The following is a 15,568-nucleotide window of genomic DNA, read 5'->3' on the forward strand; positions in this document are numbered from 1 at the left end:
ATGTAAAATCTACATGTGAGAGTCCAAAAGCTTTGGAGACAGATTTAATTGTACTAACTAGAGGGGAAGACTTAAAGATTATTAAAACTTTCTGAATCTATTTTCTATCTGTAAAATAGAAAATTTGTTAGATAACAAAAGGATCCATTCTTTAAAACATGAGTACCACATGAAATATTTCATAATAAAGTTTATTTTGTATATAACTAAGCATATATAACATGTTTGTGCTTGATATATGAATAAACATAATCAAAAACATGTAAAATCATGTCTTTTAATGATTAGTATAGTACCTTTCTTAGTTAAGGTTTTAATTGCTATGAAGGGAAACCATGACCATGACAACTTATATAATCAAAACATTAAATGAGGATGGCTTACAGGTCCAGAGGTTTAGTCAGTTATCATCATGGTAGGAAGCATGGTGGTACACAGCTAAACATGGTGCTGGAGAAGGTGATTAGAATTCTACATCTGGATCAGCAGGAATCAGGAAAAGACAGAAACACTGGGACTGGCTTGAGTTTTTGAAATTCAAAGCTCACCCCCATTGACCCACTTCTTCTAACAAGGCCATATTTGTTCCAAGGCCACACATCCTCATCCCTGTCTACTAGCACAATTCCCTAATAACTAAATATTCAAATATATGAGTCTATGGAATCTATTACTCTTCAAATCACCAATTGAGTTTGTTTCCCAGTACCCAAGTCAGGCCACAAGCATTTCTATCCCAAGCTCCTGGGTATATGTCAAACTCCAAAACATTGGTTTCCTAAAGGATAGAGGGGTGTTATTTTAAAGCCCATATTAGAAAATTTTTTTCTGAATGCTAGACTATGAAATTCAGAAAATAAATAGGAGTATGAGTAAATTTCCAGATTGTGATATGAAAAAACCAACTATATATGACCTATGATGTTTGTCTCTTTATATATAAACACAAACACACATACACATATATGTATATAGTGTTTGTGTGTGTCACATACGTATATGATTATATATATCACATATATATTATATTATATATGTGATACATATATAATATATTGTATATATTAATACACATATATATTATATATAATTACACATTTATATATATATATATATATATATGATTGTCAATTAGTTTAATAAAAGTAGAAATTTGGCTTTGTTCTATTAAAGACCCAGTATGATTACCATCAATTTCAATATGTAGTAAATTAGCATCAAAGCAATCTGATAAAGAATGGAAATCTTGGATTGCTTTGACTGAATGGATATTTGATTCTTTCTGTAAGTAAAATGATAAAACAAGGAACCTAAGCAGCAGCAACTGAGGCAGTATGCAGTGGGGAAGTAAGATTTAGTACAGAAAAGAAATACATATCATTGTGATAAATAATTAGAATATCTTTTTTTAGCTAAATTTTCTTTGTCCAAGAAGAAGCATGTGTGACCTGGGATAAGAACAATGCTTGTAATGACACGTCATGTCTTCCCCAAATTGAACATAGTCTGACAGTGTCTTATATTTTTTTTAAAGGTGGATTAGGGGTTTCTGTAAATGTATATGCACATGCATGGATGTACAAACTGGGTGCTCGTTGCCATGAAGGTGTGGATCTGCATCTGCTCTTCAAACATACACACACACACACACAGATACACACACACAGATGCACACACACACTCACACATGCATGTACATACTGTATCTCTCCTTTTTATTGTTCCATGTTTTTCTGACCTCTTTTATACTCTAGGAGTTAAAACCTGAAAGAACTTCTTTCTAAAATATTCTCACTGGCCTATTATTACAACTAGTGGAAGGCAAGAAAGAGGCCTGAGGCAGCAGAGTGAGTCAAGTATGCATTCTTTGGGTGTCTTTGAGTACAACCCAGGACTTGGAAATGCCTGAAACATATACTCTCTGGCCTTTCATGGTCCTATAATATCAGTTCGTTGTTTTTTTTTTGTTCCTTCATCAGTTGAGGTGATGAAAATTCTATTTTACTTACGTCATTTTAAGTTTCAGCAACTTTTACCCATGGCTTTATTTCTTCTACTGTTCTTAAATAGTTTCTTCAGTAAGTGCTTGATTTGAACATATCATCTGAATGCTAGAATTATTTAAATAAAAGCTTTCTCCAATTTAGCGTTATTTCTGCATTGCACATTTTAAAAAGTAATATTGTTAGAAATTTTTATTGTTATAGTTCTCCTGATATTTATTTTGAATAAATAAAAATCAAGCAAAAATGGACATGGACGTGTTTATATATTAATTGTTTCACACAATCTTCAATACAACCTAATCTACTATATTGCTTTAACTTCTCCAAAATGTACTACTTAAGAGTGAGATTAACCATTTATATATGTTTTCACAATAAGATATTATTATATACTTTCTTCTCTTTAGTATATATAGCTTTTGTTTTATTTATATATGTACATGTAAAGTATATACACCATCATTTTATATAAGCATGCTTTTATATTTATCTCTTCATTTTTTAATAAAATTTTCACCAAATGTCTTTTTTTCATACATTTCTAATTTGAATGCTATAATCCCATCTTACTCTTTTGTCAAAAACACAATCTTGTTTAAAAAAATGATGCACTGCCTTCTACACTTCCTGATTTAATTAAAGCTAATGAGAGCATTTATCCTTTCAAAGCTGTCCTTGTAGTTCTCATCAAAGTTAAAAATTAAATTTTCTCTTGATGTTTTATGCTAGATAATCAACTTGTCAAATGTTTATCATCTTTCTTCTCAATCTTTTAAAAATTAATTTGAAATATTAACTCAGGTTGGTTAATTTCTACCTTGAATTTTATTATGTAACTTCCCATTTGAGAATAACTTTATAATTTATACGCAGTTTTTATCTAAAGAGATTACATTTATTAAATTCTACTTTCTACTAGTTATATTGGTCTATAGTAAATTTCCTAAGTCATGTCTTCTCAAAGTTGGTGATTTTCTATCAGCCAAATGCACAGTTTTGTAAATAGATTATATTTATTTTAAGAGAAACAACCACACAGACTAATATCATAGGAGTAAAGGTAGAAGGAAAGCCGTTTTGAGCAAAATACACTGGTGTTGCTATTATAACTGTCACCCACTTGATCGGAGAAGCTCAAGTACCTGTTTGACTTGGACAAAAGTTGCTGTTGGAAAGTGGTGTACTAGTTGTCTTCAATTATTTAAGTGGCTATTGTGTGTCAATGATTTTTAATTAATGTGGTTAATGTGTAAGACCTCAAATACTCAAAACAAGACAAACAACAGAGAACTAACAGCCTCTTATACAGTCTGTGGTTCAAATCCTTCAGAGTGAAGCAAATTTTCTGTTGCCAATATTTGTTCATTTTATATAGCATTTGACAGTGCATTAAAGAATGCAACTATGGGATATGAGATGGCTCAGTAGTTGAGAGCACTGACTGCTCTTCCAGAGGTCCTGAGCTCAATTCCCAGCAACCACATGGTGCATCACAACCATCTGTAATGGGAACCTAGTCCCTCTTCTGGTGTGTCTGAAGACAGCTACAGTGTACTCACATACACATACATGCAATAAATAAATAAAATCTTTAAAAAAATAAAGTTCCAACTGTATAAGAATTGAAGGAAAAGTAAAGAAAATAGCTGAGGGATGTAAGACATTCTTTCAATAAACATTGCACATAATTTAAAATTTCATTATTAAAACTGTTGTGATGCAAAGGAATTTGAGTTCAGCAACATGGGTTCTCTGATCGTATCCAAAGACCTTTAGGGTCTAAGTTACTGTTGGAATGCAGACACATCATTAATTCACACCTTTAATCCCTTTGGCTATAATCCTTTATTGCATCCTGTATCTTATATGTCATGATTGTTTCTATGTTTAAATGGATAAGATCCTTAGCTCACTGGCATGGACCCACACATGGAATGTGAGTGTCTATGTGTCTAGTTACTTGTGGATTCATAAATATCAAGCTGTATCTTGATAAACATAAAGGGTGAATAAGATTAGCTGAAAGACTGGGTTGTAGAAAAAAACTGCTGAATTAGATTTAACTGTATACTTTAAAAATTTTAACATCAGAATAGAACTCAGGTAATATGTTACATTGGGAAGAGGTTTTATCTATATTTCCACAGGTGATGGAAGACTATAGATTCTATCAAAATTGATAAAGATTCTACCTGAGTAAGAGAAGCTTCCTCATGAAAGACACAGAAAGCATAGAAATCTGATCCCCCTGCTGCCCCTAGAATGGGGCCAGCTTACCAAACCAGCTGAAGAAGAACAGATCATTCATCAGACTGGCAGACAGAAAACCTAGCTGCAGAAATGGGCATTTGCAGGATAGATGATTATGGCTGTAGATATGTAGGATCATCACATCAATTGATCTTAATAATGAGGACAGTTGGACTGTTAAGTTCATGGGACTGATAATTGTTCCTGTTATAATAGGTAAACTGTATGATTTTTAGCTTAAACAGACATGGGGAAGATGTAGGAAAAGTTTAATCCAGGATTATAACTCCTCTGGTCACATTCAAGACCTTGTAGGTTTGTGAGATCTAGCAGGAATGCAGACATGCCCTTAGTACATACCTTAAAACCCTCTGGACAGAATCCGTTAGTACCCATCATTACTCCCAAACAGTAACAGCTAAATGAGGTCCAAATATTTGAAAGAATCAGGCAGAGATAGGATACTCCATACTCTCATGAGAAAAGCTATTTAAGAGCAGTGTAGGGAGAAGGAGCTCACTCAGTCTGTTGGGAGTTGAGTCAGCTTGGAGTCAGTTCTGTTGAGTTCAATTCAGTGCAGAGCAATTCATAGCTCAAGTCACAGATGAGTGGAGTTCAGTGAACTAAACTCTGGGAAGTGAGTGTAGTTCAGGTTTGTCAAGCAGAGCAATTCAATGAGAAGCTGGTTTGAATCAGTCACCTTAGAGAAGAATGTTTAGCCAGAAAAAACTGAGTTGAACCAGCCAGCTGGAATTTAGAAAGAACTAGAAAGTGTAAGCTTATTCAGCAGTAAGCTTCCAATATAACAATAAGATCTGGTGAATAAAAGTTACTTTTATATTATGAAATACTTTATTAATAATCAAATATAAAATATACTTTCTCAAACTTAGAAACCTTACAAATATTAGCTGGTCACAGAGATGTATGCCTTTAATCTCAGCACTTCAGAGGCAGAGACAGGTGGGTCTCTGATTTTAAGGCCAGCCTGGTGTATAGAGTGAATTCTTAGACATCCTGGCCTAAAGGCCAAAGCAGTGAGGGGTTGGGAGGGAACTTGATAAATATGTATCAGCCACAGGTGGAAAAACTTCATAAATAACTATCAGGCTACTTAGTTATGTTGCTAACTAATTCTTCCTAAAATTTACTGAAAACAATATAATTGAAAACTGTGTTGATATCTGCAGATATATTGCTGGAAATTGAAAAATTATACTGACGGAAATAAACAAGGCATAGAAAAAAATAAATTCTACATATTCTCCATCTCATGCAGATCCTACCTTTGAATCTGTAAATGTGTCTGTTCAGTTTGGTGTACTCATGGAAGAAATAAAAATAGAATGAAGGTATTCCTAGAGGAATTTCTTAAGTGGGAGGGCAATAGAACTGAAGTAAGATGATACAGATGAGAAATGTTATACAGAGAGAGGTTGAGAAGACAAGGAAAAGAAAAGGAGAAGCAGAGAAGTCTTAGTCAAAATAAAGGGACTATGAAAAAGCCATATAGAAATCTACTTCTAGTTAAACAAATTTGAAATATAATTCATTAGACTTAGAAAAAAATGAGCAAAGGTATCATGCATGACTAGAAAAGGCTGTGTCTGGAAGCTATGTGTTATACAGTTGCTGAGTACCAGAAGTGGAATTTCTCCATATGTGTTTTTAGTAAGAGTGACTCTAGTGGCTCTAAAAATAATAGGGTTTTGTGCCCTTCCCCCAGCATTGAGCAGGCCTGAGAGACCTTGTTTACCACAACAGACCAAACAATAGGACTCCAGCTGTATTGCCTGGAGGTATTGCCTGCCCTTGGTGGAGGTATTGCTTGCTTTGGCTGCTTATAGCCTGGTACACAAGCTGAGAAGAATAGACTGCCTGCTGAGCTTGCTTTGAGATGTCTCCAGCCTACAATTAAGTATGGATTCCCCTCACCCCCAGCAGGATGGATTCCTCTCACCTCCAGCCAGTTGAAGCAAGAAGGAACTCTGGGGTTGGGGGTGGGTTATCCCCTTTAAATTAGAAGCTGAACATTAAAGCACTGAGCCTCGATCAGAAACCTTTGTCCTGGCTTCATCTCTTCCTGCCCTCCTGTCCTTTCTTCCATTCCCAGCCTCTCTTTCAGGTGAATCCGGTCGACTGTGGCCGCTGGCCGACAACAACAGGGGTTCTTGCCTTTTATTGTCTGCCTCCCTAAACTAGATAAGTCTCTATTTGTTGAAGACATCACATACCTTAGTTTTATGATGTATAGAAACCAAGTTGTAACTGGCTGGACATTTTTTCCCTTGCTAGTTAGATTTCCCAGTGCTAGAAGATGTAATACTGCTGCTGTAGGTGAAAAAGACATACTGGTCCTTCCTAGCTGTGAACCCTACTGATTATAATATAAACCTGCCAGAGAATATGATGAGTGTAATGGTCAGCATAATGTTTATTCAGGCAACAAAGATATCTCAGATTGGATTTGAGACAAATTTCACAGGAGTACAAACCTAATAGTTGTAAATCTACTTTTAAAATTCTTTTTATAGTTTAAAAATTCTTTTTAAGACTTTAAAATACTTTTTAATATAAAATTTAAATACTTTAAAATACTTTTTGTAAATTTCAAAATTTCTTATGTGTGTATATTTAAGTATGGCCATATAAATCCATCCATTTCCCATCTCCAAATGTTCCTGTGTTGTTTTCTTATAAAGCACTACGTTTCTACATTGCCTTTGCAGTGTGCTAGTTGCTCCTTCTGGGCTTTAGTCCTCTTCACTTTAAATCCTCCCTTGGAAAAAAGTTCCTATTTGAATCTCTTCAAGCCTATTTATTGCCCTTCTATTGCTTTCATAGAATATGAGTTTTATTAACCTCTCCAAGTATCCCTCTGTCTCACATCCAGTGCCCACTTTCTTACTTCCTGTCACCTAAAGATACATAAACACAGAAATCTAAAATTATAAGCTTTGATCTGCATGAGTAAGAACGTATGATACTTTTTCTCTTTAATCATGGACTACTTTGGTTAGTAATTCAATTCCTTCCAATTATTTCTATTTTTTGCTGAATTTCCTATGTTTATTTTGATTTACTTCCAAACAGAATTATGTATTATGTATGTACAACATTTTTGTTATCTACCTACTAGATAAAGGACATTTAAAAATGATTTAATTTCTTGATTACTGTGAATAGTGCAAAAGTGAATATGAGTAAGTAGATGTTTCTGTAATGGTTTTTATAATCCTCTAGTCATGTAGTAGCACTGTCTCTAGCTTTTTGAAGACAACCTGTTCAGATTTCCATAGTGCTTGGAAAGATTTGTTAATTCTCTCACCAAAAGAGAATTAAGGCTTTTCTTTTCCTGTACTCTCACTAGAATCCTTTGCCATTTGATTTCTTGATGAGCATCGTTGTGACTATGGTAAAATGGAATTACATATTACTTTTAATTTGTAGAGTGAAAAATTATAGATACTGGGTATATAGAATTCTTTTTAGACATATAAAATATTCTTTAGGCTTTCTTTATAAATACATGGAGAAACTTAGCCATAAAACAAGTTAAGAATGTGGACAGGCTAGTTACGGGAACTGGCTAGAATGCAAGTTCCAAGCTGAGAACCGTAGTGACAGGGCAAGGCCGAAGTAACAAGGCAGGACCACATTCTTGAGAAAGATAAGCGTACAGAGAGTTTTCACCTGATCCTGACTCACGTAGGTTGGGTTCCTTTGGAATGTTCCACTATTTTTATGTTATGCCACCTCAACAACCCCTCACCCCCTCCCCATTCCTTGGTTTGTGGTTTTTCCCCTTAAAAACCCCTCTCAAACTGGCTGTCGGGGTCAATTCAGCTCCTGGGTGGGCATACGAATTGACCGGCAGCTAGCTGTCACGCCCTAATAAACAACCTCGCAATTGCTCCGGTACATGGTGTCTCGAGCAGATTACTGGGTGGTCGCGACTTTCTGAGACTTGAATGAGGATCTCCCCTCTGTGAAGGTCTTCATATTATCAATTCAATAATGGCTAAGAATATTGAACACATTTAAACTGATACATGACCTTTATACTGTTTCCAAATATCACACATTCTCTTAAACGTCCACTCTAGCAAACACCACACACCCTCTTGCCAGGCTGCTTCCAGAAAAACACCAAGTTTCTGTGTTCAGCAAAACATCCTCCCACATGTCTGTATCTGCAGAGATATACTCTCATAAGACAGTTTTTCAGAGAAAAACAAAATCACATGACACAACTTAGTCTTCAAAAGAAACCAGAGATTTTCACCTTGCCTTGCTAATAGCTCCATTTCTTCACTTGTATTAGAGCCTATATCTTGAGGATTGTAGTATCTACAGAAGACAAGCTAAATCATCCAGCCTCATGGACTGAGCAACTTCTAGATTCTTGAACTTACCAATCATAGCCAGTCATTTTTGGTTTAGTTGAATCAGAAATTGCAAGTCATTCTAATAAATCCTATCTATCTATCTATCTATCTATCTATCTATCTATCTATCTATCTATCATATATCTATCATATATCTATCTATATCTTTCTATCTATATATAATGATTTATTTAGTTTCTTGACTAATACTGCCCTAAAGAAATGAGATAACTATAGATACTAAAAAGCTTAGAAAAATTGTAAAACTAATTTTTAAGAGATTAAAGTTTATGAATGAGTTTTGGTAAAGTCACAAGTAGTATAAATCTGAATGGCTACTGAACTCAGGAATTCTGATAAAGAGATCTATCCATTTTTCTTCTTGTTACACAACAGTACTTACTTTAGTCCTGGTTGCACTGTTAAAGCACTGTAACATCTCTTAGAAAGCATTCATGCTTATGTGCCAGGCTCAAAAAATTGAAAAAGAAATATAGATATATGGCCTGGGAATTAGTATTTTCTAAACATACGTCATAATTGATTCCAATGCAGAGCAGTAACTGAAATCTGTGCTTTAAAACTTCTCATGCTAAACCTTCTCTTCAACAAAGGCCAGCTCTCTTTGAGCCCAGTGTTTCTACTTTATGCCACTTATCCTCTAAGTTGAAGTATCTTCCTTAACCAACAAGCAACAAAGTCTTAAATAAAATTTAAGCTTAAGAGTAAGGGCATAAATGAGAACATTTGCTCTTGTCCTACAGATGATCACCATGTATGACATTTCATGTGACACTTTCTAGTTGATTTGTTGTAATGTAGTAAAACTATCTCAAAGATACATCTCTCAGGAAAAAAAAGGGACTACCTTCACATTTTCATATGATGAAAAATATCATTGTAAGATTTCAGTATGATACTAAAATATAGGATCCAGCAATTGCTTTGTCATTTACTTTGAGGGTGATATTGAAAAGCTTCCTTCCCCTACCCCAACAATCTAACTTTCCTTTGCCAGAAGATATTGCAGACAAGTAGAAGTCTCCAATGTAATAATTTTATTGCTTCAGAATCTGACTTGATATTACCAACATAAATCACTGAGGCATGTAATTCCAAGAAAGAAACAAGAAGGAACAAGCAAAAAATATATATAAAGAGAAGTCTAACTACAGCTTGGCATTGTGCTGAATCACCTCATGACATACAAAATATACTTTCCTTTTCTTGTGGAAATTGCTTTTCACCTCTATATATCTAATAGGTTTTCTTATTTGTTTCTCCTTCTTGATCAAGAAATCTTGACCTCTACATTTTAAAACACTGGAAAACTGAAGTGACCTGAAGAAAATTTATACATTTTAAAGCACAAAATAAAAATTATTTCTTTTATGAACACCATGAGAAATATAAATAACTGTGTCCTTTGTGATTCAAAGGACTTTTAAAAATTTTTGAAAGCATTGAAATTACTCTATAATATAATTTTCATCTAGAAATAGTTCTAAATAATAGAAGATAAATTCTTCATTTTAATTTTAAAGAAATTTTTATATATCATCATTTTTAAATGGCCAATTTCCTTAAAAAATTAAAATATTCTTGGGGATGGTAATTAAATTTGGAAGATATCTATTAAACAGTAAGTAACTCTAATGAATGACAGTCTGTTGAAAGTAGCTTTAGAAATTTTTTATCTAGTGTGGACAATGGGTCTGTACATAAGGACATGCAAAGTCAAGCTAACAAGAGTATTACAAAAGAGCCCTTTACACAGTAGTACATGTAAATATTGTTTAAAGAAGCACATTAAAATCTTTCTTGTGCTTACCCTTGGATAATTTTCAGTATGGTTCAGTTTGATTATATTACAGTGACATTTGATTTTAAATTTAATGAATTCTTTGAAAATAAGTTTTAAGTTTGTTCTTAATGCTGATTGCCTGTATTCATGTAAGGTAAAAGAGAGGATAAGGTAAAAGATGAGCACCCATACATTGCTGATAGGAGTTAGTATAAACTTGTACAGCCACTATAGAAACCAATTTCTCACAGAGATGGGAATTGACCTACCTCAGGGTCAAGCTATAACAGTCTTGGGCATAGTCCAAAAGGGCACTTCATTCTTCTACAGAAAAACTTGTTTAACCATGTTCATAACTGCTCTATTTATAATAGCCAGAAAGTGAAAAAAAATTTTAAAAAATCCTAGATGTCCCTCAAGAGATTAAAGGATAAAGAAAATGTACTATATTTCGAGAATGGGATATTACTCAGCTGTTAAAAAATGAAATTTTCAGGCAAATGTATGGAACTAGAAAAATATAGGGTGAGTTCCTAAACCCAGAAAAGCAAATATGATATGTATTTGTTTACAAATAGATATTAACTATTAAGACAAGGATCACCAAGCTATAATCCATAGAAACACAGAGGGTAGGTGGGTATAGATTAAGGGACCTGAGGTAAAAATAGATCTCATTATGAAATGGAAATAGAATAGATATTTATATATCCTTGAAGGTCCTTGAAGGAAAAATCAAGTGAGGACTGAAGGGGAATATGAGGAGAGACAGCTAAAATTTTGGTACATTTGAGGAGTGTTATGATAACATAAAACAGTAGAGTCCTTCTAAAATATATACATATATGAAGGTGATCTAAATATAATTACCAAATAATGGAGGAGCCAGGGACTCAACTGACCATTTCTTGTCACCAAACAAAGCCTCTATTACAAGGTTTGTGTTATATCTAATTGACTTGTTGTCCAATGTTCTGGTCCCACAGAAAGCTCCAAACAATCCAGGGTGTTGCCAATGTTGTTGGTTATTCTTCACAGACTGACAATAAGGTATTGTTGCCTAAGACAACACCTATAGAAATCACTGAACATAGAGATTTAGAGTTGGTACTTCCATAAAGCCTTAACCTTTATGTTCCAGCATCTTTGATACAGTGTAGTAACGTGTGTGCTGTCAAAAGAAAAATATTAAAAACCATCTCAGCTACGAAGCTTTTGTCATCAATGGTGTCCTGCTTGCAAGGGACCTAGAGCCATTATGGCACAAAGTTTGTAGGAGTAACCAAACAGAAACTGATCTTACTTAATGCCAATTCCATAAGTTGGAACCCATACCAGACTCTGCTTAGGTGACTAAGAATCTGAGACTAGATTGTCCACAGACATAATTAAAACCAAATAATAGTGGTAAAGGAGAAGAAGGAAGAGGAGGAGAAGGAGGAGGAGGAGGAGGAGGAGGAAAGGAAGGAAAGAAGGAAGAAAAAGAAAGAAAGAAAAAGAAAGGAAGAAGGAAGAAAGGAAGGAAGGAAGAAAAGGAGATGTAATAAAAGTGACTACTAATTATGTTATTCTTAAATTCATAGACCAGTGTCTTTTTCAAAGTTTATCAGAAAAACTTCTTCCTTCAGCACATGTGAACAAATATAAAGACCCACATCTAGACATTATAAAGACAGAGAACTTGGAACACTTAGCACTTAATGGGATTATTTCACCATAATTCCTAACCTCAGAACTCAGTGAAAACAGTGCAGTGGAAGAGGACAAGTGAAGAGTGTACATATTACAGGTCATAGAAATCACTAAGTAAACAGACTGATATCAACAGGTTCAATACACAAATGACCTCATAGAGACAGGGAATGCATGATTCTGTACGAAGTCCTCTTCACTTATTTCATGGCTTCCAATTTAGTGCTTTTTAAATGGAATTTCTTGACTATGAAAATGAGATCACTGACTCTGATGCCTTCTCTTGGGCTCTTTTTTTTTCTGTTGATCTGTCTTGCCCAACTTCAATGTGATTGTTTTGGACATATCTCACTATATTCTATATTCTTTGGAGTGGAGTTTGCCCCTGGCTACTTTGCATACTTGTGAAACACTTTTCCGCATACTGGATTTCCAGCCTTGATGAGTATTTTGTTGTTTTATTGAGTCTTGGGTTCATTTGTTGGCAAGGGAGTTTAAATTGGGTTAGTAGGTATCTGGGGAGAATCTGCACAAAATTAAAGAAGAAAGAATATCTGTTTAAATGTTTTAGATTAATTAATTAATTTATTTATTTTATATCCTGATCAGTGCCCCTCTCGTGGTCCCACCCCTCAAAGTTCCTCCTTCCACCCTGACCCCCTTCTCCTCTGAGAAGGGGCAGGACCTCCTGGCACATCAAATCTTTGTAGGATTTGATACATCCTCTCCCAGAGGCCAGACAAGGCCATCCAGATAGGGAAACAGAATCCTCAAGCAGGCAACAGATTTAGGGACAATCCCTACTCCAGTAGTTGGGGAAACTGACTGAAGACTGACCTCTAAGCCTATGTATACTCTTTGATTGGTGGTTCAGCCTCTTAGAACCCTCAACAGTACATGTCAGTTGACACTTTTGGTCTTCCTTCAGAGTTTCTATCCCATCCAGCTGTCTAAATCCTTCCCCCAACTCTTATTTCAGATTCCCTGAGCTCTGTTGAATGTTCAGTTGTTGGTCTCTCTATCTTTGTTGTATACAGCAGAATGCTGGATCCTGTTTAAGCATCTACTCTGTTAGTCTGTGTCTTTATTGGTGAACTGAGTCCATTGATAATGTTAGATATGCATGACCAATAATGATTTCTTCTAGTATCCTCTGTATGGCCAGACTAGTGGAAAGATATTGTTTAATTTTGGTTTTGTTATGGAACGTCAAGGTTTTTCCATCGGTAGTGATTGAAAGTTTTGTTGGGTATAGTAGTTTGAGCTGACAACTGTGATCTCTTAGATTTTGCAAGACATCTGTCCTTCTGAATTTTAGAGTCTGTGTTGAGAAATCAGGTATAACGATGACAGGTTGGCCTATATGTGTTACTTGGCCTTTTCCCTTGCAGCTCTTCATATTTTTCCCAGTTGTGAACATGTACTGTTGTGATTATTATGTGGTGAGATAATTTTATTTTCTAGTCCAATCTGTTTGGCATTCTGTAAGCTTTTTGTACTTTTATAGCCATCTCTTTCTTAAGGCTAGAGAAATTTTCTTCTATGATTTTGTTGAAGATATTTTTTTGCCTTTGATCTGGAAATCTCCTTATTCTATTCCTAATATTGTTAGGTTTCATCTTTCTTTCTTTTTTTTCTTTTTCTTGTCTTAAAGATTTTACTTTGAGACATCATGGAAAACTTATAGGTACACATTGAGAAGACGTGATCACAGAATGGAAACAACACAGAAGCATCAATGCCTGTGGCTAACGCTAGAGCGGAAGTTCAACATAATATATGAGGTTATAGGAATGGACTTAGTATTCCTCCTTCTTCCTCACCCTTGCCTTCCACAGAATCCACACCAACATCCTCATAATCTTTCTCTAGGGTAGCCATGTCCTCACAGGCCTCAGAGAACTCTCCCTCATCAATGCCCTCACCCATATACCAGTCCACAAAGGCACACTTGACATACATCAGATCAAGCTTGTGATCTAGGGGAGCCCAGGCCTCAGCAATGACTGTGGTGTTGCTCAGCATGCACACAGGTCTCTGGACCTTGGCCAGGTCACCACCAGGTACCACAGTGGGAGGCTGGAAATTAACACCAACCTTGAAGCCAATGGGACATCAGTTCACAAACTGGATACTGTGCTTGGTCTTGATGGTGGTAATGGCAGCATTGACATCTTTAGGAACCACATCACCACAGTACAGCAGGCAGCAAGCCATGTATTTATCATGGCTAGGGTCACATTTCACCGCTGATTAGTTGGCTCAAAGCAGGCTGGTAATCTCTGCTACAGAGAGCTGCTCCTGGTAGGCTCTCTTAGCAGAGATGACAGGGTCATAAGTGGCCAGAGGGAAGTGGATGTGAGGGTCTGGCACCAGGTTGATCTGGAATTCTGTCAGATCAACATTCAAGGCCCCATCAAATCTGAGGCAAGCACTGATGAAAGACACAATCTGGCTAATAAGGTGGCTAAGGTTAGTGTAGGTTTGGCACTCAATGTCACGATTTCTACAACAGATATCATAGATGTCCTCATTGTCTACCATGAAGACACAATCAGAGTGCTCCAGCATGGTGTTGATGGTGAGGATGGAATTGTAGGGTCAACCACAGCAGTGGAAACCTGGAGAGCTGGGTAAATGGACAATTCCCAGCTTGGACATCTTTCTATAATCAACAGAGAGCTGCTCTATTAGCTGGGAAATTAACCCAGAGCGAGTTTCCCCGCCAAAGCTGTAGAAAACCAAGAACCCCTGGAGACTCATACACTGGTCAGCTAGTTTGTGAATCCTGTCCAAAACCAGGTCAACGATCTTCTTACCATTGGTGTGTTAGCCACGGCCATAGTTAGTGGCAGCATCTTCCTGCTAAGGGTGGAAGTAGGTGCCAGTGAGAACTTCATCAGTAACTGTGGTTTCCAGGTCTACGAACACTACCCAGGACACATGCTTGCCAGCTCCTGTCTCACTGAAGAAGGTGTTGAAGGAGTCATTTCCTCCCCCAATGGTCTTGTCACCAGGCGTCTGGTCATCAAGTTGGCTGCCGTGTTCCAGGCAGTAGAGCTCCCAGCAGGCATTGCTGATCTGGCCACCAACCTGGCCAGCGTAGATGGAATTGCGCTCACACATGATAGCTACGGGTTAGAAGGTGAAGGTGATAGAAGCAGACACTGGGTCCGGGTTACCATTCCACAACAACTAAGAGTCAAGTTAAGTAACACAATGAGGCCAGGTTTCATTTTTCATAGTATCCCAAATTTCCTGGATGCTTTATGTTAGAAACATTTTAGATTTGCAATTTTCTTTGACCAATGAATCTATTTGTTCTATCCTGACTTCTATGCTAAGATTCTCATCCATCTCTTGTATTATTTTGGTGATACTTGTGTCTGTAGTTCCTGTTCTCTTTTCTAGGTTATAAATCTCCAAAG

The 15,568-nt window shown here is 36.0% G+C and overlaps 1 pseudogene; it reads right to left on the minus strand.

Annotated features, from left to right (window-relative positions):
• Window positions 1–13,925: 13,925 nt before the first annotated feature.
• Window positions 13,926–15,266, minus strand: LOC114631595 (annotated as a pseudogene).
• Window positions 15,267–15,568: the final 302 nt, after the last annotated feature.

Source organism: Grammomys surdaster, unplaced genomic scaffold (genome assembly GCF_004785775.1).
Source record: "Grammomys surdaster isolate TR1022 unplaced genomic scaffold, NIH_TR_1.0 97, whole genome shotgun sequence".
NCBI classification, from domain to species: Eukaryota; Metazoa; Chordata; class Mammalia; order Rodentia; family Muridae; genus Grammomys; species Grammomys surdaster.